The sequence below is a fragment of the Syngnathus scovelli genome, chromosome 2 (genome assembly GCF_024217435.2).
Source record: "Syngnathus scovelli strain Florida chromosome 2, RoL_Ssco_1.2, whole genome shotgun sequence".
NCBI classification, from domain to species: Eukaryota; Metazoa; Chordata; class Actinopteri; order Syngnathiformes; family Syngnathidae; genus Syngnathus; species Syngnathus scovelli.
This window is the reverse complement of record NC_090848.1, coordinates 5,144,853-5,167,605: the sequence shown is the minus strand read 5'-3', so window position 1 is coordinate 5,167,605 and position 22,753 is coordinate 5,144,853. Positions and strand designations below refer to the sequence as shown.

The following is a 22,753-nucleotide window of genomic DNA, read 5'->3' as shown; positions in this document are numbered from 1 at the left end:
ATTTACGCCCTCTTATCACATCAATACATACACCACAAACTATGTTCACTCAAAAGAGAGACAAGAGAATATTAACATTGATAATAATGGACAATATCAGATATAGGTATACCATTCATTTAACAATGTTTATCTTTGAAGTTGTAGTTTGGCGTACACACAGAATTAATTAACTAATTTAGTGAGCCAAATTTTGAGACACAGATCACAGCACAATGCAGTAAGTAAATAATCATGTAAATAAAGTAAAGTAAATAATAAGTAAGTAATGCAGTAAAGCCTCTCAAGACATCAAAAACATACTGTTAAATCACATTGGCGGTGTCAATCAAGTGTTAGCATTATATTCTTTGCAAGGCTAATGTTTTACCTAATGCAACACATGTGACTAGTTCATAATGTAAATTAATAATGACCACACAACATATCAAGAATCAAAGAACTCGTTGCCACGAAAATGTGTACCTGTTTGAATGTTTTACAAAAGCATACAGCATAAAAAAAATTCTAAATTTGGAAAATGCTGCTCTAGAGTGTTGTAATGAGCAGGTGCAATACCCAATCTTCCATATGGGGACTTGATAAGAAACCCCTCCCATAACAATTAATACAACATTTTACAGAATTCATGCACATGACACAAACGGCGGCTGCAGATTGGCGTCCGCCCATCATAATTTTCCCACCTTCACATACGCTCACACTAAATGAATGAATCCTGCAGCAGCACTGCCGCAAAGATGCTCTTGTTAATTGAACAGACAACAGGCTGTCTGCAGTGCAACCTGCTCTCTCTCCCTCGCTCTCTCGCCTCTCGCTCTCGCTCTGCAGTGACACACAAGGCATATAAATGTACCGAATGCTTACCAGGTGTCATTGAGGCTCCTAAAAGCCCCAGGCAACCCACCCACAGATGCCGCCACATTGGGCTCTCCTTTTTCCGCCATCCCCTCACACTCTTGGCTTTCTTCCTTTCCTGCCTTTGCTTCCAACCTTCTCCCCTGCTTCTCACCACACTGATCTTTTGATGCTTCAGACCACTCCACTGATCAATGGACACGCAGAAAAGAGAGCTGGGTTGCCTCCACCTATCAGCGTGTGTGTGTGTGTGTGTTTGCATGTGTGTGTGTGTGTATCACCAGGAGAACAGGCTTCCAACCCACACACTACCACTCCAGGGCGCTCAGCCTCCACCATATCTCATCATTTAACCACTGCATACGCCTACCCATTTGAAAATGCGCACACACACGCACACACACACACACCCCTCATGCCCATACGCACATACATACAGTACCTGCTGTTCTCGGAATTAGCGAAGCCACCTGTTAGCAGTCATACACATGGTTGAATGGGTGGCTTCTGACCAACTTTGGTGTGCACTATATATATTATTGTTTTTTAGTGCATATATTATTATTATTCATCCTTCCATTCATTATCTGTACCACTTGTCCCCACAGGTGTCGCGGGTGTGCTAGAGCCTATCCCAGCTGTCATCGGGAAGTAGGCGGGGGTTGCCAGCCAATGGCAGGGCATACAGAAACGAACAACCATCCGCACTTGCACTCACACCTAGGGGCAATTTGAAGCGCTTAATCGGCCTACCAAGGATGTTCTTGGGATGTGGGACGAAACTGGAGGACCTGGAGAAAACCCACGCAGGCACGGGGAGAACATGTAAACTCCACACAGGGAGGGCCAGAGGTGGAATCAAATCAGAAATGATGGTTTCTTAGTGTTGGGCTGTTAAGCGAAGCTGAGGTTCGCAGGCAGCACTTCATTAGACACGCAAATGCAGACCGGAGTGAACAAAAGCAAGGAGAGACTGAAGAGCTTTCAGTTTGGTGGTAAGCCGGTGTTGTGCGTGGGTGTTTGTGTGCTGAAAACCATTTGATGTTTCAAGTACGTATCAGATCTCCATCATGCTGAATATTAAATACAACTTCCATAATGAACTTCCCTTTACGTTGGCAACATTGAAGCCAAGTTTCTGTTCTTGTTCACTTGCATCGGTGACACACATCAAAACAAAAGCAGTGCAATTCATATTTGCAGATTCTCACCTACAGAGCTCAAATAATTTGTAAAGGTTAATATGGGGCCAGCACATAAAAAACAATCTGGTTGAAAAATATAAAATTCTTCATGCAAACAAAAAAAGAATTTAGGGCCAGAAAATCTAATCAGCAAGGAAAAAAACAGTTACAGGGGCGGGATGCAGAAAAGCAAAAAGATAAATGTGCCACGCTTGTTTAGCACTTTGATAGGTTACTAGTTAGTCCCTGTGAACTCCCTCACTGTGGCACACCACAAAGTACTTTAAGGACGGCAGAACCAGTGAATGTGATATGTTTGTCTTTTGTGATCTCATGCTCTCTTTGTTTCTTTAATGAATTGTGTCTGGCCACAGTTGTTAGCAGACAGTCATGGAATAAAGACGTGTGCCTCCCTTCTGCCACAACACTTGTATCTTTTTTGAAAGATATTTCCAAATGTCCTTAAAGTTGTCAAATGACTGTACCCCACCTCTCGCAAAAAATATAATACTATACTGGACCCTGAAACATAGTGTGAAGCCAGTGAGTGTGATTTAAGCTATTCATGTTGTAAATAAATTTAGAATTAATTTGGGGGTGTTATTTTTTAACTAGACTTTGAATAGCGCTGCTCTGCTGATCTTTTTATTGTTAGGGATGGTTGGATTGTGATGAGAAACGATAACTATAGATCGTTCACATTGTGAGACGTTAGTGTCAACCAGAAATGCATCAGCAGTGTGACAGAAATAAGCTCTTCCATAAAACTTTCTATAAAGTGATATCATGGATTGCAATCAAATAAATATTGACATAGGCCTTGAGGAGTACAAAGGAATAAAAAGGGAATTGCTTTTGCAGCTATGGTATGTTACAGTGAAAACATAAACATAGGATTTAAAGAAGAAGATGATGAAGTCACCAGCAAGCGCTTCGACTAAAGAATTATTTTCTGTATTTTGTGTAATTTTTGTGTCATGTCAGTTCCTAGGTGACTGGTCGGATTGTTGCTATGGAATGTGCAGTGGCACAAAAGGAGCAGAGAACCAGAAACTCAAATGACCCTCGCTCCCCTATTCTCTCTGTCTCCTCATCACCAAGTCCAACTTAGTTTTGGCTCCATGGTCTCTCGTTGTTTCACCTGTCTTATTTTTTTATTCTCTTTCTTCATTTTCAAGTCTTTTACTTGTACATAAATAAAACACCCCACACACATGCGTGCACGCGCATTCAGCACAGCAGCAGTAGTGTGAGAACCTGTGCTTTTGTAACCTCCAAGTGAAGTTGGTGAGAGGCCAAGAAGCCAACACAGACTCAGGAGGCCAAATGCAAATAGCAAAGAAGCCGCTTGACATCAAAGATTCTCTCTTGCATAGCTCCACTCTGCTCGACATGCATGAACAGCCTTTGCGTCCACATACAATCTGCATGCTTGTGTAGGCGTGGGAGCATGCCAGTGCTTAAGGTGTGTACATACTTGTGCGTGCATGTAGTATGTGTGTGTGCTTCTATGAAGGGAAATATATATAGAGAGAAGTGTTCATTTGTTCATGATTTAAAATAATTTATACTTCAGGCTTTTCAATCACATTGCACAAAAAGGACATCAATGCTGACAATGGAGATATTTCAGATGTCTTCTTAAATAAATCTATCCTTTGAAACAATAAAACCAAATGAGAGAATAAAATATAGAGAAGCCTTTTCACAGCCTATTCTGGTGTTGCATCTTAACAGAGTAAATAAGAGAGAGGTATGAAATGAATTCATCTTGATGCTGAGCTGTTTTGATGGAATAAACTGTGGAAATTAGTTGATAACATCAGTGCAGTAAATATTGGGGGGGAATCATCAAAAATCTAATAACATTTTTCTCCTCCATCACCTTATTGTGGTAGGGGTTTGTGTGTTTTTCACCTCCTTGTGTGTTCCAATGATCTTAGGAAACAACTTGTCAAACAGGTCTGAGGTGAGGCACCAGAAAAAGCTTAAAGATATTTAAAGGCAACTTTACATCACAGACTAACTTCTGAGCCAGGATGAATTTGATGTGTGATATTAAGTGTTTCTGTATTCAGTTTGTGCACTTAGAGAAGCGCAGATACACACCATGTGAACACATGGGGTGCGTGGGCGCATTCTGGCAAAGCTCAACTACACTGCCGTAAAAACATTTCATATCATGACACTGAGAACATCCTAAGTCCATTACACAGTCGCGCCTGTTCTGTTTGCATTCACATTCACAAGATGGGTGTTCAGAACAAACGGACCATCATGTTTGTGGTAACCTTGAAAATCTGAAGGCTAAATCCGCTAATCCTCTTTTATTGGAAGAAAGTAATTTTTATTGAACTTTCATATACTTGTTTCCCTTGCTAGTGTAGACAAATAGTCTGCATTCCTGCGCGCGCGCACACACGCACGCACACACGTACGCACGCATGCACACGCACACACACACGCACACACATGCACACACACGCACACACACACACACTCACTACTGAATTGCTTTTAAGTGTGAAATGAATCATCGTTCCAGACAATATCTTTGTCAAACATACCAGCCTTGGCAACCAGACGCTGGCAGATTTGCAATAGCCATGACAACAGTCAATTCTGAACGCTGCTGATGTTTTTTTTTTTTTTTTTTTTTATGCTTTACAAAAACTGGTTAGACAATAATTGCTTATACAATTGTCGAAGAGGGGAGGAATTGATGAATAAAAACAAAGAACAGAGCATCTTAATGAAATAATGCACAAATGTGCTAGTGGCAAAAGGATATCTATCCATCCACCCATTTTCTGAACTGCTTGTCCTCACAACGCGGGTGTGCTGGAAACTATCCCAGCTAACTTTGGGCAGCTCCTTGAATTGATTGCCAGTCACTCGCAGGGCACACACAACCATTCTTTCGAGCAATTTGGCGCGCTCATTTGGCTGACCATGCAGGTTTTTGGGATGTGTTAGGAAATCAGAGTACCCAGATGAAGCCCACGCAAGCACAGGGAGAACATGCAGACTTCTCACAGTAAGGCCGTAGGCGGAATCGAATCTACAACCTCTGCACTGTGAGGCGGACGTGCGAACCAGTAGACCAACACAGGAAACAGAACTGCGATGATTTCAAAACAAGAGGGAATATCAAATGACTCGCAACAAAATCAAAAATTGCTCATAAGTAAAAATTTGTCTTTATCTGCTGTGCCCGGCTGAATCCCATGGATGCAGGCCCAGCCCTCGGGCATCTCACCTTCAGGTCTGGACCCAGAGGAGGGCCCCGGTGACCCGCGTCCGGCAAGGGAAAATGGAGTCCATTTATTTTATTCATCAAAAGGTTTTTTTTTTTTTTTTTTTTTTAGCTATGCTTTATCTGGTCCCTCACCTAGGACCTGTTTGCCATGGGTGACCCTGCCAGGGGCATAAAGCTCTAGACAACTTAGCTCCTAGGATTACTGGAACACACAAACCCTCCACCACTGTCAGGTTGACGATTTATGGAGGGGTGTTTGCCTTGTGTTACTTTATTTAATTGCAGTGTATCTTGTAACATTTGTCTTCTCTTTATTCAAGTACCAAGGTCATCATTTTGGGTTTGGCTTTCAAGAGTCAAAATCTCAGTCTTGCGCGTACACACACGCACACGCACACGAGTCACCCATCACGCACCACTGTTGCCACAGTGAGGGCTGAGGAACAAGCATGGGTGGGTGGTGGTGCCTGGCAGCGATCACTTTAAGGGGCTCTCATTGGCCTCTCCACGGCTACCCACAATCCTTTGCTGGCTTGCTGCAAGTTAACACCCCTCCACCTCCCCTACTGTTTCATCACCTACCAAGATGGCATAATTTGCATTCATTTTGATATTTTGAGATTAGATTTTCTTATTGATTTTTGTTATGAGCATATTCATGACTCGTAAAATGCATTTTGGACCTCGCAGAACATGTAGATATTTATTTTGGTATTTATAGATACTGTAGTATTCACTGTGTAAGGGTGCATAGTGAATACAATAGGTTTCATTTTCATTTTAAAATACACAAATTTTTCACAGAAATAGAAAACAAGTGTGTTTGCTTAGTTCCATCTTTTTTCTATGAATTCAATATCAAGAAGAACTACCGGATGAAACTTGCAAATTACAAAAGGGTGACCGATAACGCACGCTGTAAAAAAGTTAAAGCAACTAGGCGGTCGACCCCCACAGACTTTCACCTCACCATATCTGGCCTTCATTGCAAAGTGCTGGAACGCCACTGACCTACAAAGACTGGGTTAGTGCTCAATATTGAGCTGTTATTCACATAACATGCATACAAATGCCAGAGTGTATGTAGTGTGTGTGTATGTGTGTGTGTGTGTGTGTGTGTGTGTGTGTGTGTGTGTGTGTGTGTGTGTGTGTGTGTGTGTGTGTGTGTGTGTGTGTGTGTGTGCACGTGTATGTGTGTCAGAGAGAGTTTTAACCTCAGTCTTCTCAAATGAATATTCTGCCACCCAAATGAAACTGTTTAGAACTGCCACTGCACAGTGCATGCAGGTCCATGTGTAAATTGACTTGCTTGGCTTAATCTTGGACTCAACTGCCCAAACAAGCGCATTTGTTAGAAAGTGGCCGGTGAGAGCCATCTCTTCATCTCTTTTGTAGCAACGAGTCACTGAATAAATAAGTAAGTAAGTAAGTTATGTTAGTTAAGTAAATATGTTAGAATAAAAAGCTGAGTTGAATCCCCCAAGTGACACTGAAAGCTTTTCTGAGCCAAATGGAGTAGTGTCCTCTGGTGGTCATTGGAAATAATGCACGCATGAGGCAAAGTTACAATTATTATTATTTTTTTTAAATGTTTGTTTTTTGTTTGAGGACAAATCAAACACTTCTTGATTAGTATCATATTAACAGAAACTGTGACATAAGACTTTCCAGGCGTGGGAAACAGAGGATTGTCATTAACACTTATCCACAACACTCTGCTGATGATCAACACTTTGCTCCTTAGAGCAAAACACTTGTAAACTGATTTGTTGACACCCGTGCTTTTTGATGTTTAACGTGATTAAGTTAAAGCATTTGTGAGTCATTCTCACATTAAAGGAAGTGTTATGTGCCAACCATGAAATTTGATAATGTGTAAAATAATTGACTGGGATGACTTCTCGCATATCATTTTTAAAATGAGATTATTCACAGTGCTTTTGCTCATATTACAGTTTGAGGACAGTTGGTTTTTCAAATTATTTAAAGAAAAGCAAAAAAAAAAAAAAAAAAAAAAAGGTCCCATGACCACTGGAGGGCAGTATAGATCTTGCTCAGTGGCTACCCTGTAACGGTATTTATTGGTCATACTGAATTAAACAGCACCTCGGGCAGTCCTAGGCTTTCATTTTTTAAATTAGCTACCCGAACATTGTTACTCAACCTTAGGTTTAGAAATACAATATAAATAAAAGCCAGAATGATAGATTTCAGACTGTAGGGCAGTCTCACTACATAAAAAAAGCAAAACAAAAAAAAAACAGTCACAAAAATATATGCTGAAATAGTGACAATCTTGTCTCAATTTACCAAAGTGAATTCAACATCAACACAAAGTTTTACCTATATTTAGCCAAGGTTTGCACAAAAATGCAATCATGTTTGCTCATGCAACAGATGTGGACAGTTCATCTACTAACATGCTGCACCCATTGTTGTCTGCCAAACGTTCAAAATGCATTCTGGGAAGATTTGGCTAGGGCAATGTGATTTCTCCAACCTGACATTTAGATGTGCCTTTAAATATGGGCAAGTCAAAATATGACTTAGGTTATTATCTTAAAAAAACTGAACACATATAATGACAAAATTTAAGGACAACATATTAATATTATACAAACGTAATATTAACGACAATTAAAAAATATGGAACTCCTCTTCAAGTGTTGTCAAAGGTTATTCACCCAAGGGGCAATTTGATATTAAAGAGTCTGAGAGACATTAGTGAGCTGCACGTCTTCAGTGTAAATTGCTGTTTAGAAATGACTCATTCAAAATAAGTGAAATTATTTGACTGAGAGAGAACAAGCGTGTACCAACATCACTATCTGTGATCATGCTGGTGAAACATGTTTGATGAGGAACCCAATCCAATACCCGCTCTGCAAGTGAAAACCCATTTACCATCTGGTCTGCCTTCAGCAGAAGAGCAATCTAAACAACTGCCAATCCCTAATCGTCACGAATAAAACAAAGCACACAGAGAGATTTGCAGCATCACTGGCTCAGTCATGTAGTTAATAATTTGCTTTTGAGGGATGTGGGTTGTGAGTAATTGTTGGCATATGGTTAATTTCCAACAGAAATACTACCTTGTCACTATTTATCATTAACATGCTTGCTTGCACAGAGTTTAGTGAATTTGAGTTAAATCCAGTTCACACGGCAGGATTAACGGTTCAATTTTAGCCCCGAGTCTCCCCTCCTTAGCCCTGATTCTCGTAATGGCTCCAAAAATAATCTTAGTAGATAATCAAGCCATGTGCGGTGGGTTTAAACTGATCTCGGCCACTCTGGAAGACGTCCGACCTTAAATCAGGGATATTCAACATGCTGTATTGTTTTGGCTCGACTCTCAAAGTCAGCACGCAATTTAAAAATGTTGCCGTGTGAACCAGGCTTTATTAAAATGTTTCAGAGCTAGCCAATTGGGTGAGCTGCGTGGGATTTTGAGACTTGCTGTGTTTATTCTTTGACAGCTGCTTTTCATGCTACTGTGTTGCCACAGTTATCTTGCAAAAGTAACTTAGGTACTTTACTGATGACTTGATTTTAAAAGTAACTTGGTTTAGTTTATTACTTTATTGATTAATTGTTTTTAAAAGTAACTAAATTAAATCACAAGTTACTTTAGTCAACTTTCATCAGATGCGACTATTGCGTTAAACATGAAATAAGATGTTTAAGAGTATTTTATTGGAACTCTGTATTTTTAGGTTTAAGAATAATGTTTTTATTTTTTTGATTACATGTTTTTTTTACTCAACACAAATGATTGTTTTTATATCTAAAAAGTAATTCTGGATTACACGAAGATAAATTATCTACTTTAAAAAAAATTGTGTCTCTAGACTTCACTAAGCATAAATACGTTTAGTATATGTATAATCTAAAATAAAAGTCGTCTTTTTTTTTCTTTTTTTACCAGACACACAACCGACCCTAATATTAATATGTTTCCATCCTGGGAATATGTCTACTACCTCAGATGTCAACATGCTGAAAATGTAACTTAGGTCATGAGTGACGTCAGTCTCCCAGACGAATGGGTATAAATGTCTTCATCCCGTACGGTTTTATTGTTTACATTAGATCCTTTCCCATTATGTCATTTTCCAAAAATAAAGATTTCTTCATTGCGTGCATGTTGGTGAGTAAAAGGGTACGTTTCCCCTTTTTTATTTATTTTTGTTGGAAACAGTTTAACGTGCACGGTAGCTTTTAAAAATAGCTGTAGTATGACTTACAAATTTAGAGACATAGTTAGATGACTGGCTACTCAAAATGGCTGCCATATTTGAGCGTCACATTACTTTGTAATTTGGAACTCTGTAATTTTGGTCATCGACTTTTTACTTTGTAACACATTGCAGACAACACTGAATCGTGCACATGGACAATGAAATTTTTTTCAAGTTAATGGCTGGTATGTTACACCACCCCCCAATAAATAAAAGAGGTTTCTATCCAAGATATTACAGTGAACCTGACAACGATATACTGCTACTTAGAAATCTGTCATGTTTCACTTTGAGCTATACTTGGCAACCAATTGTTTCCAATCACAGTTTCAGCCATGGCCCCATTTCTGCATGGTGAACCGTGAATCACAAGAACAGGCGCATTGATGCCATGGAAAGTGCACAGAGGGAGTTTCCAATGCGGACGCCGGAGCTTGACTGCAAGCTTGGCACGTGGCTGCATCGTTGTAGTTTCTCTTTTGCAATGGAGCCCACACTACTGACCTACAAATACGAGTGAGGTGAATGTCTGTACCGACTGTAAAATGGAAATGTGTAGCTTTCCACATTTACAAGGGATTGGCTTTCACACTTGCAGATCTAAATGTAGATTGTCAAAGAGAAATAAAAGCATTGGCCCAATTTGAGTCAGTCGGTCACACTCTGTTTACAGCAATCAGCGTGTATCAAGAAAATATCCCAAAATACTATGGATAAGTATCCAATTAGAAGAAGATTATGGTATTACATGCTTTAGTTTCCCAACTCTGATTGCTAAATCCCAGCAAGTCAAGTTTTGTCTAATCCAGTGGATTTTTCCCAAAGGAAATCATTTTGCAAGTTTTTCCATTGCTTGTGTGGGTTCCTTTAGTTAATTAAAGACTCTAAATGGTTAATAGCTGTGAATGAGATTGTGATGGCTGTTTATTTATATTTGCCTTGTATTTGACCGGAGACCAGTGTAGCGTACTCTGCCTCTTGCGCCAATGTAAACTGGGATAGGCTCCAGCTCACCTACTCACTTGAAGAATGCATGGCTGAAGACTAAAAAAAAAAAAAAATCCACTGTAGCGGTATGTGGTATGTGCGTGTGGTTGTTTGTACGCATACGTTTGATTATCATGCATCGTTCCCCTGAGTCAATCACAATAGACTAAAAAGTAAAAGCACGTTCTTTGACAGGAGAAAAAGCCCCAAGTCTGTATGAAGATGTATGCTTTACAAACAAACTTGCCTTGCCTTTGGACTTAGAATAACTTTTCCAAGAGGAAGTAATGGAAATGGTATTAATTTCTTCCAGGGTAAATCATTACTAACTGAACAAGCACCAATTTAACATTCTTAACTGTCACTTTTTCTTGAGTTTGTGCCGCTTATCCTGGTCGGAGTCACAGATGAGCTGGAGCCTGTCACGGAAGACTTTGGGCAAGAAGAAGACGTCATCCAAGCAGAAATTGCGATCTCATTCGCGATATGATTTATGAAACTGAGCTCATTTCATCCTTTCAAATCCCTAACTGAAAAATACGTGTCAAAAAAAGTTAACTGCTTTTAATTTTAAACATGCAAACAAAATGGGTACTCAATATTTTCCCAATTGTAAGCCCAGCATGAAACTTTTAAGTTTGCTGATTTTTCAGAAATTATTGGTTACATTGTGACTGAAGTATTCAAAGTAAAAGGTTTCACTGAATGGTCAATTGAGTTTCACCATGTTCACTAGCTAGTTATAGGTTTTCAGATCTTTTCGGTAGAAGGACAAGAAAGAGCTAGAATGGTTGGAAAAAAAAAGGGTAGTTTGCAACAAATATTTTAAGTAATCCAACTGCAGCATTTGACTCTAGCTGACTTAAACGTGGACTTTTGCATTCATAAGGCAAAGAATCAGTAAAAAGAAAACTAATGCAACGCAGTGCTTTTCCTTTAGAATGCTCCTACTGGTAGTATGTGAAGTGTGTTAGTTTGTGGCTTAGGGATATTGTTTTCATCCCGCGACAACCACACTGCTGATCCTTTGCCAAGTGGGTCAGTCTTCCGATCTTCCAAACACTCACACGGAGCTATATAGGAAGGGGAGGACGTGAATCAAACAAAAACACGTGCAAGTAGAAGCTGGTGGGTGTTTCAGATGTGGGTCCCCCCCCTCCCTTTTTTTTTTTCTGCAGGGTATATCACTCAGCTTTTCCTTGAAAATCTGTTCGCGTTTAGCAAAATTGAAAAAAGGAGGTCACGGGCCACAATGAGGGCGCCATAGAAAAACAACTGGATATCGCTGAGGTAGGCATTTCACTGTAGTGTGTAAGTAGAAATGCAACCAGCGTGAGTTGATGTGTAAGGCGATTTACTGTGTGTGTCTACAAGCGGATGCACGTGCGCACGTGCCCCCATATAAACTGCTAGCAGACTTGTCCCATATGTGAAAGAGAGTTAAGCAGAGGGTGGTCAGGGTTTCAGAGAACAGTAGGACATAATTGGACTTCATATCATTATAAACGATTTGTTTTGCGTTTACTGTATTGACACATAATGGCATTAAGGGTTAAATGGCCTCTTAAAATATTGGGATGTAAATTCAACAATCTGGCAGCCAATGCAACTCACAGCTTCAGCAGATTTTATTAAAAAAAAAAAAAGACAAATCTCTCCAACAATGAACATGGCCTACTTTTCAAGCTTCAGTGAAAAGATAGAAAAATAGATGGTGGGTGGTGTAATATGGTGGGTTTCATACACTGAACAATGTTTAAAATCCGATTAAGTTCTTGATTGGATTGGCCTGAACAATTCTAAGATCACATGAGGCAAAAAAACAATTGAAGCAAAGGGATCAGAATTTATATCACACCACAAATGCTTAAATACTTTATAGTTGCAGTTCAAGTTCTGAAGCCAAGTGTGACTTGTCAGCATAAAATGCGACAATGAGCAAATTAACTGCAGCTTTGAATCCTTTTGTCCAGTGGAACCGTCAAACTTGAGCCTAATTTGTTTCAAACTGGAATGTAGAGGAAAGCTTTCATATGGGAAAAAACAGAAACGCAAATAAGCTGCTCTAGGCTCCAACTGTTGCCATGATAAATCAGGTATTTAAAAGCTTAATAAGGCATACATTGGGTGAGTTTCCTCATTTTGATTTCTTTACACTTTCTTACAATGTACCCAATTTAGCAACATGTTTATCACCGTAAAATCAATCAAACACACCATTAATAAGACGACCAGGAATTTTGTAGCTCGCACTGGGAGCTAACATTAGAGGTTGACCCCACTGATGGACGTGTCATATTTTTTCATAGTTTTTGCTCACTCCCTCGCTTGTATTAGTGTCCATATGTACACATACAAATATAAGCATAACTCTGAAAATAAAAACACCACTTATTTTTACATATTTATACTTATCTTACCTTTTTATTTATTTAATATCTTATCCTTATCATACTTATTTTACTTTGACTTCAATGTCAGTGTGGGGGCCGGTCAGAAACTCTGGATTTGTCCTCAGGGCCGGAGACCATTTCAATTTCTCTTCTTTGAATCCCTATTTTTGTCACATATGTACATAATAGTCTGCAGTGTCTCATTTCCATGTGCCCACCTTCAATTTGCCCATCTTGTTGCAATGGAGTGGTCACAGTTTATTCTGCAATCTAGATAGAGAGCGAGGCCACACGACACGCTTTTAATACTGCATTCATCTTGAGGAGTTTTTTGTATTAGATCCAATTTCAAATTAATATACTTAGCGTGACTTTAAAGTTTTCCCATGCGGTCTGACTTTACAACATGTGGGAGTATGGAAATAATCCTCTAAAATGTCACACAAGCTTGAAACAGTGAATCAGTTTCCATACAGCACAGAAACACAAAGACTGACAAAAACGACAAGTGGCAGCCTCGCATCTCACCCACTTCATCTTTTATTTGGGGGCGCTTTAGATTGAAATGTGAGCCTTGGTTTTTCCAGGAGCTGCTGTGGGGATATTTTGTGTGTCTCTGAGTCACTCAGCAGAAGCCTCCCACCTGTCTGCCCACTCCATTTCACAAACATATGATTAAGAGCATAATGTATAGAAATGTGACCCCATTCATTTTTCTTAAGCTAAGCTTGATGGGTTTGTTTGCTGCACAGGTCACTGCAGGTAAAAGCTGTCTGCAAAGCCAATTAGCCTGCTCATCATACCATTAATAAAAAATAAAAAAAAATAAAATAAAAACCCAGACCTGGCCTGCAGCTCTACGAAAACTTTCCAGGCTCCAATTTTGCGTCGTGATGTTTATTTATTTCCAGTACGACAATTTGGAAAGATGAGTAGTTAGTACAATAAAGTAAGGAAAAAGCAGAGACGTAATTGCTCCACTCCCAAAATATTTATACCACTGAGAAAAAACAAAAGTGATCTAAATACAATTTGCCTTCTGAGACAATGACGGAGGGAATTGAGGACACTTGCAATTGTGTTAGCAAGGGGAAAGAATGTCAATCATCACCACAGGCAAGGTTGGACTTACTGCTGTCTCACAGCTGGAGGGTTTGAGCTTGCTCGGGTCACTGAAGACTCTCAATCGGCCATAGTGTGAATATGACTCAATGGTTGTCTGGATCTGAGTCAGTTTTGCATCACCACATGATAGGCTCCAACTTCCCTGTAAAATGGAGAAATGGGAGATTTAGGAGTAGTATATCATTACTAGTCTACATGATGCAGGTAAAGCATGGTGACGTATCTTGTCAGTGCTTCAAAAGTACAAATGATTCAAACGCCACATTTGGATTAGGATCTCTTTGTTGGATCTGTATGCTGTCATCATATGATCTTGAATATGACCCCAATCTTCTGATGTAGGTCATCTTTGAATGTGGGATAATTGATTGAGCCATACAACTCACGGTGACCTCTTTCAGTCCAAACATTTCAGTGAAGTCCAGCCAAGTGTCTGCAGAAAACACTAAATCTCACTGATGCAAGGGAAACAAAGAGTGCAGAGCGGAAGAGTGGGAGAGGATTGTCCACCCACACACACGCACGCATACGCACGCACACGCACTCCCCACTCTACCTTACAGATACAATACACTAAGGTGATTAAGATCACAGCAGTAGTTAATGTTTCACGTGACTAGCTTTTTCCATGTGATCCTGGTGTCTCTCTTGGCCCAAAACACACTTCCTGCTCCAAACTGGAATGTATTTCACACAACGACCCAAATCATGATATATAAGTGATATAAGCAAAAGTAAACATGCAGCTGAGCCTCCTGTGTGCTCCCTTGTCTTTCAAAATACTGTAATTTTTGTCACCTTGACTAATAACATACAGTTGTGCCGTAGAACCAAATTGTACTTCCACTTCAGTGGTAAGTGAAAAGCCAGATGCTTTTGCAAGCAAACTCTTTTGACCTTTTTATTACAGGCAATGACTTTGGAGACTTTCACTGGCTTCAAGTCCCTTCCCAATTGGCTATTGTTTTATTTCAAATCAAACACAGACTGTCAATTGTAAATATTGTACACGTTTACCATCTTACATCTCTGTTACTATCGTTATTTTCTGAGGAGGTTTGGAGCAGTGGCGATTTCTGTAGGACTGCAAGGGAAGGTTTGTACATTTCATTGGCTAAATATATGCTTGAATAATATTGTTCAGAATCATTGAGTGATCACAGGTAACTGGCATGATATTCATCTCATTCACCTCTGCGGCGCCACGCCACTTTAATACACAGGACGGCAGTTCCAATGGCTGAAACTGCATTGGATAAATGCCGGGACTTATTGTGTCTATTAGACGCACATTGTCTCTGGGGGACTAAAGAGCAGTGGGCTGGCCTGGATGCTCAGTTTCCGCATGTTGATTGGATGATCAGTCTGCTCTTTGATAGACGGAAAAAAGCAAATCAGGGATCTTGTAGTAGCTTCAGCCTGCTCCTTCTGAGATCTTGACTTAATATCGTAGGAAAATCCCTTGTCTGGAACGTGCCATGCCTAGATAGACTCAACTAAACTTAAAGGCTGGTTGGTTCCAGATGTACTCGGATGGTCAGGTCGACTTGGGGGGCCTGCGTCTCTTGATGATGTCAGGCAAAATAATTGGCTGAAAGACAGTACGGTGATGTTTAAGATTGCAGATGATCTGTTTTGTGAAAATAGGATTAATATTTTTCCACAAAATCGTGGAAGAATTTTGCAAAGAAATCTCGTATTACGAGGATTTCTGGCAGCCTGGTCTAAATTACCTGCTTAATAAATCAATCAATCAGCAAACTTCAATTTATTCAAAAGACTGCAGCTAATGTTCTATCAAAAATAAGCAGATTAGTACATAAGTCCAGATGTAGCATCTTTTCATCAGCTTACGATTAAGCACGGAATCGATTTTGCTTATAAATCTCTTAACGGTAATGTCTCCGCTTATGTTTCTGACAAACTGACTAACGTTCTATCATAAAGACCCCTTAGGTCAGGGAGGGGCAAATTAAATGATTTTCCATCAGTGCACCTCGGGGGGCACATGGGACTAGAGTGGCAAGTCACTTCCAGTAGGAAAGTGGATCTGGAGACCAAGCTCTTCACTGTGCTTCTGTCTTTGTCCAATCAAATTTGTTTACTTGCTACTAGGTGGGAGTCACAAAAATGAATTTGTTCTTGCGTCCGGCGCCTGTCTACCGAAATAGGGCCGGTAGAGTACTTAAAATCCCAGCAACTGATAGCACAGGATGCAATTAAGACGTGGGGGTTCTGTCTGTTTGCTCAGGTTTGCACTGCCTCCGAAAAGCCCTTGATGAAACTAGCAGACTCAATAAAACATCAAGTGCAAAAATTTGTTTTGTATGTTTCTTCCACAAAAGTCAACTCACTCAAGATTTTAATGCTATTGAGACACTATTGAATTGCATGTCATTTCATGGTGCACAAAGTCTGGCACATTGGTTCTTTGGCATTAACCTACAGTGAGATGGAACAAAACGCCCATCACTCCCTGGGCAGCAAGCTGTAGTTACCTTTTCTGCCCAAGATATCTCGCGGAACTAAAGTTCAGGTTCATGTTTGTGTTACGGTTCAACAGGCTTCCAGATTAACGTCCTCCTGTTTCCAGCTGTGGTCACTGGGGCAATGTTTAGTCAGTAATTTTTTTTTTTCCTGTCGCCATTCATCACACAGCTTCCTGGAATTTTGTTTTACTGTTTAAGTATTCAACTTTTTAATAATTATAAAACACAACCGCTTTTTTGCTACTCCTCATCGGCTGCAAAATTTATGAACACCGTAATAACTTTAGAAGTGCTAGAGCGGTATTGAATCTGTGGTACAAAATACAGCGATGGCTCTAGTGCTGTCGCTTTAACTACTCGAGCACCAGTGAAAAGATGTCAACTATTCATGCCAACTTGAGTTATGTCTGATGTGCCTGAATTAATCATTTATTGCTTGACTTGTACATAATCTATCTAATTTTGTATCGGTTATACTTTTTAAATCTAGTGAATGTACAACATAACTCTGATGATTTATGGTAAATCATGATTAACGCATGCTGCACTCTAAAGATTTATCATATAAGTTATTCTGTGTGGTCATGAAATTATATGTAAATATACGTAAACAATATCTAATACACCAAACATGTCACGTCGGCGTAATCAGCACCTTGGACAGTTATGTCTCTCTATATTTAGTAGTGAAGTAATCAGCAATCATTGCCTGACACCTCTTCATCACCGGCTCATTAATTCTCCTATGTAGACCCTGCACTCCCTTCCCTCCTGGTTGGTTCATCTGGCTTGCTACTTACTATCGGGTTGTTGCTTGGTTCTGCTGGCTACCTGTTCTTACTCCAGTTGCTGACCTAGCTTGCCTGTTCACCCGACCACACCTCAACGCTGCCTGGCATGACTCTTTGCCTGTCCCTGACCACGTATGTGTTACATCCAGCAAATTTAACAATTATATGAGGTAAATATTGCATTTCTTATTATTTCACTGGACATCTGAAGATTTCCTTGCACAAATTTGAACCCAAAATTACATAATACTGAGCAAATGATCATCATAAAAACATGTGTGCAGCTTTTTTTCTCTGTCACGTTTGCCTTGACACACACCAAAATGGGCTAACCCAAGTGTGTTTAACAGTCTTCCATAGCCGTCCGGTCCAGCAAAGTAGTTGTGCTGTAGCCCCAAGCTGTCTTTTCTATAGCTCTGACAGAGATCTCCTCCCACAGCCAGATGAAAGTCAGCTACCAGTAAGTAGGCCATAAAACCACAGGAAGAGGGAGAAAAGAGGAAGGTATCCTTTGCCAAAAATATAACCCTTCTTCTCTGCATGCCCCCACAAATTCAGTGCATCCACCCAGGGTAATGGACAAATTGGCTGGGATGCTATAAGAGACCATTACTGTTGTTATATGGGGTGGTGCAGACTTTAAAGGTAGGACGAAAAAAACATTCAGGTTAGATGTTTTATTTTGGTTATCCGCATCCATCATCAACTCCACCCAAAGAAAAAAAAAAATTTAAAAAAACAATACAGGTTTGGCCAATACAAACTAAAAAAGGAAGCTCTAAGCAGCAGTTTTTCTCATTACCTTGAACTCGGAAGAGGAAGTCATCCTATTTGTTTCTCAATTTTCCTGCTCCTTATCATTTGCATGAGTCGCAGGTCTCTGTAAAAAAAATGAAGAAAGGATATTGCTGGGGATGAAAGATTCGTTTACCTTCCGCTCATTCTTTTTTAATTCAAAAACACACACACAATTGGATTGTATTTTGCATTTTGTTTTTTGAAAACAAAACTAGGATAACCATTTCAACAATGGCTGGCATGGAGGTCGACTGGTTAGCACGTCCACCTCAAAATGCAGAGGTTGCAGGTTTGATTATGGCTCCAGCCGTTACGTGGGGAATTAACATGTTCTCCCCGTACCTCCGTGGGTTTTCTTTGGGTACACCGGTTTCCTCCCAAATCCCCAAAACATGCATGGTTGGCCAATTGACCACTCTAAATTGCCCGTAGGTGTGCATGTGACTGCGAATGGCTAGCAACCAGATCAGGGTGTCCCCCACCTACTCCTCTAAGTCAGCTGGGATAGACTCCAACATGCCTGTGACTCTCGTGAAGCGAAGAGGTTCAGAAAATGGATGGATGGATGGATGGATGGAGTTTAATTACCCTTTTTCAAAAAACAAAAAAACGAAAGTGAAATTTTCTCCAAAAGGCTCAAATTTCAATATTTACATTTTCAGTTTTTATCGTTTTCAGCCTGGTTGATTGGCATTGCAAGAACCACAGGAACTAGTGCAGTATTCTGTCTTTTAGAGTATTACGGGTGACGTTAACAACTCTTCGTGTACAATGGACTCAAATTCTATTCAAGTACAATTTGTGAGTGCCAGTGCGCGCATGCTGCATTTCAACTTGGGACATGATGCACCAGTGTGTCCGGCCTTCATAGGTGATAGAGAATCCAAAGTAAGTCAGTCAGTCTGTCAGTCATTCCAGTCAGTCATTCCAGTCGGTCAGTCAGTCGGTGACTTGCTGTTGCAACACCCAACCGAACAAAGTTGAAGCAACAGTGAGCTTTCGGGTTTAGGACTGTGACTAGGATTATTTGACTTGGCTCTCAGGCGTCGTCTCTGGGAATTTAGTCTGCTGGTGGGATCATTGGCTTCCCTGGGCAAGCCCAGGTACTGACAGGGAGCGCGACGAGAACGCTGACCCCTTGCCCCCCAGTCCAGTCCAGTCCAGTCTAGTCCAGTCAAGTCAAGTCAAGTCCAGTCCAGTCCAGTCCAGTCCAGTCAGTCGAGTCCAGTCGAGTCCAGTCGAGTCCAGTCAGTCAGTCCAGTAAATCAGTCAGTCAAGTAAATCAGTCAGTCAAGTCAGTCAAGTCAGTCAAGTCAGTCAAGTCAGTCAAGTCAGTCAAGTCAGTCGGTCAGTCGGTCAGGTCAGTCAAGTCAGTCGGTCAAGTCAGTCGGTCAAGTCAGTCGGTCAGTCGGTCAAGTCAGTCGGTCAGTCGGTCAGGTCAGTCAAGTCAGTCGGTCAAGTCAGTCGAGTTGGTCGAGTCGAGTCGGTCGAGTCGAGTCAAGTCGGGTCGGTCGGTCAGTCAGTCAGTCGAGTCGGTCAGTCGAGTCGGTTAGTCGAGTCAGTCGAGTCGAGTCGGTCGAGTCGAGTCGGTCGAGTCGGTCCAGTCGGGTCAGTCGAGTCAGTCAAGTCAGTCGAGTCAGGTCAGGTCAGGTCAGTCGAGTCAGTCGAGTCAGGTCAAGTCAGGTCAGTCGAGTCAGGTCAGTCGAGTCAGGTCAGTCGAGTCAGGTCAGTCGAGTCAGGTCAGGTCAGGTCAGGTCAGTCGAGTCAGTCGAGTCAGGTCAGTCGAGTCAGGTCAGTCGAGTCAGGTCAGTCGAGTCAGGTCAGTCGAGTCAGGTCAGTCGAGTCAGGTCAGTCGAGTCAGGTCAGGTCAGTCGAGTCAGGTCAGGTCAGTCGAGTCAGGTCAGGTCAGTCGAGTCGGGTCAGGTCAGGTCAGTCGGGTCGGGTCGGGTCAGTCGGGTCAGGTCAGGTCAGGTCAGTCGAGTCAGGTCAGGTCAGGTCAGTCGAGTCAGGTCAGTCGAGTCAGGTCAGTCGAGTCAGGTCAGTCGAGTCAGGTCAGGTCAGTCGAGTCAGGTCAGTCGAGTCAGGTCAGGTCAGGTCAGTCGAGTCAGGTCAGGTCAGGTCAGGTCAGGTCAGTCGAGTCAGGTCAGGTCAGTCGAGTCAGGTCAGGTCAGGTCAGGTCAGTCGAGTCAGGTCAGTCGAGTCAGGTCAGTCGAGTCAGGTCAGTCGAGTCAGGTCAGTCGAGTCAGGTCAGTCGAGTCAGGTCAGGTCAGTCGAGTCAGGTCAGGTGAGTCAGTCGAGTCAGGTCAGGTGAGTCAGGTCAGGTCAGGTCAGGTCAGGTGAGTCAGGTCAGGTCAGGTCAATCGAGTCAGGTCAGGTCAGGTCAGGTCAGGTCAGGTCAGGTGAGTCAGGTCAGGTCAGGTGAGTCAGGTCAGTCAGTCAGTCAGTCAGTCGAGTCAGGTCAGGTCAGTTCAGGTCAGGTCAGGTCAGGTCAGGTCAGGTCAGGTCAGGTCAGGTCAGTCGAGTCAGGTCAGGTCAGGTCAGGTCAGGTCAGGTCAGGTCAGGTCAGGTCAGGTCAGGTCAGTCGAGTCAGGTCAGGTCAGTCGAGTCAGGTCAGTCGAGTCAGGTCAGGTCAGGTCAGGTCAGGTCAGTCGAGTCAGGTCAGGTCAGGTCAGGTCAGGTCAGGTCAGGTCAGGTCAGGTCAGGTCAGGTCAGTCGAGTCAGGTCAGGTCAGGTCAGTCGAGTCAGGTCAGGTCAGGTCAGGTCAGGTCAGGTCAGGTCAGTCGAGTCAGGTCAGGTCAGGTCAGTCGAGTCAGGTCAGGTCAGGTCAGTCGAGTCAGGTCAGGTCAGACGAGTCAGGTAAGTCAGGTCAGACGAGTCAGGTCAGGTCAGGTGAGTCAGGTCAGGTCAGGTGAGTCAGGTCAGGTCAGGTGAGTCAGGTCAGGTGAGTCAGGTCAGGTCAGGTGAGTCAGTCAGTCAGGTCAGTCAGGTCAGTCAGGTCAGTCAGGTCAGTCAGGTCAGGTCAGGTCAGGTCAGGTCAGGTCAGGTCAGGTCAGGTCAGGTCAGGTCAGGTCAGGTCAGGTCAGGTCAGTCAGTCAGTCAGTCAGTCAGTCAGTCAGTCAGTCAGTCAGTCGAGTCGGTCGAGTCAAGTCAGTCAGTCGAGTCAATCGAGTCAGTCAGTAAGACTGACTTGACTGACTGACTTGACCGACTGACTTGACTGACTTGACTGACTTGACTGACTGGACTTGACTGACTAGACTTGACTGACTTGACTTGACTGACTTGACTTGACTGGACTTGACTGACATGACTTGACTGACATGACTTGACTGACATGACTTGACTGACATGACTTGACTGACTTGACTGACTGACTTGACTGACTGACTTGACTGACTGACTTGACTGACTGACTTGACTGACTGGACTGACTGACTTGACTGACTGACTTGACTGACGACTGACTTGACTGACTTGACTGACTTGACTGACGACTGACTTGACTGACTTGACTGACTTGACTGACGACTGACTTGACTGACGACTGACTTGACTGACGACTGACTTGACTGACGACTGACTTGACTGACGACTGACGACTGACTTGACTGACGACTGACTTGACTGACTTGACTGACTTGACTGACTTGACTGACGACTGACTTGACTGACTTGACTGACTTGACTGACTTGACTGACTTGACTGACGACTGACTTGACTGACGACTGACTTGACTTGACTTGACTGACTTGACTGACGACTGACTTGACTGACGACTGACTTGACTGACGACTGACTTGACTGGACTGACTGACTTGACTGACTGACTTGACTGACTGACTTGACTGACGACTGACTTGACTGACGACTGACTTGACTGACGACTGACTTGACTGACGACTGACTTGACTGACGACTGACTTGACTGACGACTGACTTGACTGACGACTGACTTGACTGACGACTGACTTGACTGACGACTGACTTGACTGACGACTGACTTGACTGACGACTGACTTGACTGACGACTGACGACTGACTGACTTGAATGACTGACTTGACTGACTGACTTGAATGACTGACTGGACTGACTGACTTGACTGACGACTGACTTGACTGACGACTGACTTGACTGACTTGACTGACTTGACTGACGACTGACTTGACTGACGACTGACTTGACTGACGACTGACTTGACTGACGACTGACGTGACTGACTGACTTGACTGACTGACTTGACTGACTGACTTGACTGACTGACTTGACTGACTTGACTGACTGACTTGACTGACTGACTTGACTGACGACTGACTTGACTGACGACTGACTTGACTGACGACTGACTTGACTGACGACTGACTTGACTGACGACTGACTTGACTGACGACTGACTTGACTGACGACTGACTTGACTGACGACTGACTTGACTGACGACTGACTTGACTGACGACTGACTTGACTGACTGACTTGACTGACGACTGACTTGACTGACGACTGACTTGACTGACGACTGACTTGACTGACGACTGACTTGACTGACGACTGACTTGACTGACGACTGACTTGACTGACGACTGACTTGACTGACGACTGACTTGACTGACGACTGACTTGACTGACGACT

At 42.2% G+C, this 22,753-nt stretch overlaps 1 long non-coding RNA gene across 1 annotated transcript in view; it reads right to left on the bottom strand.

Annotated features, from left to right (window-relative positions):
• Positions 1-12,067: 12,067 nt before the first annotated feature.
• The window catches only part of LOC125988111 (uncharacterized), a 92,433-nt gene continuing 81,747 nt past the window's right edge, over positions 12,068-22,753 (bottom strand). The window contains exons 7-9 of the long non-coding RNA XR_011086516.1: positions 18,130-18,207; positions 14,055-14,189; positions 12,068-12,555 (exon numbers count right to left, since the gene is read on the bottom strand). This is a non-coding gene — a long non-coding RNA (uncharacterized lncRNA). The remainder of the gene's footprint in view (positions 12,556-14,054; positions 14,190-18,129; positions 18,208-22,753) is intronic.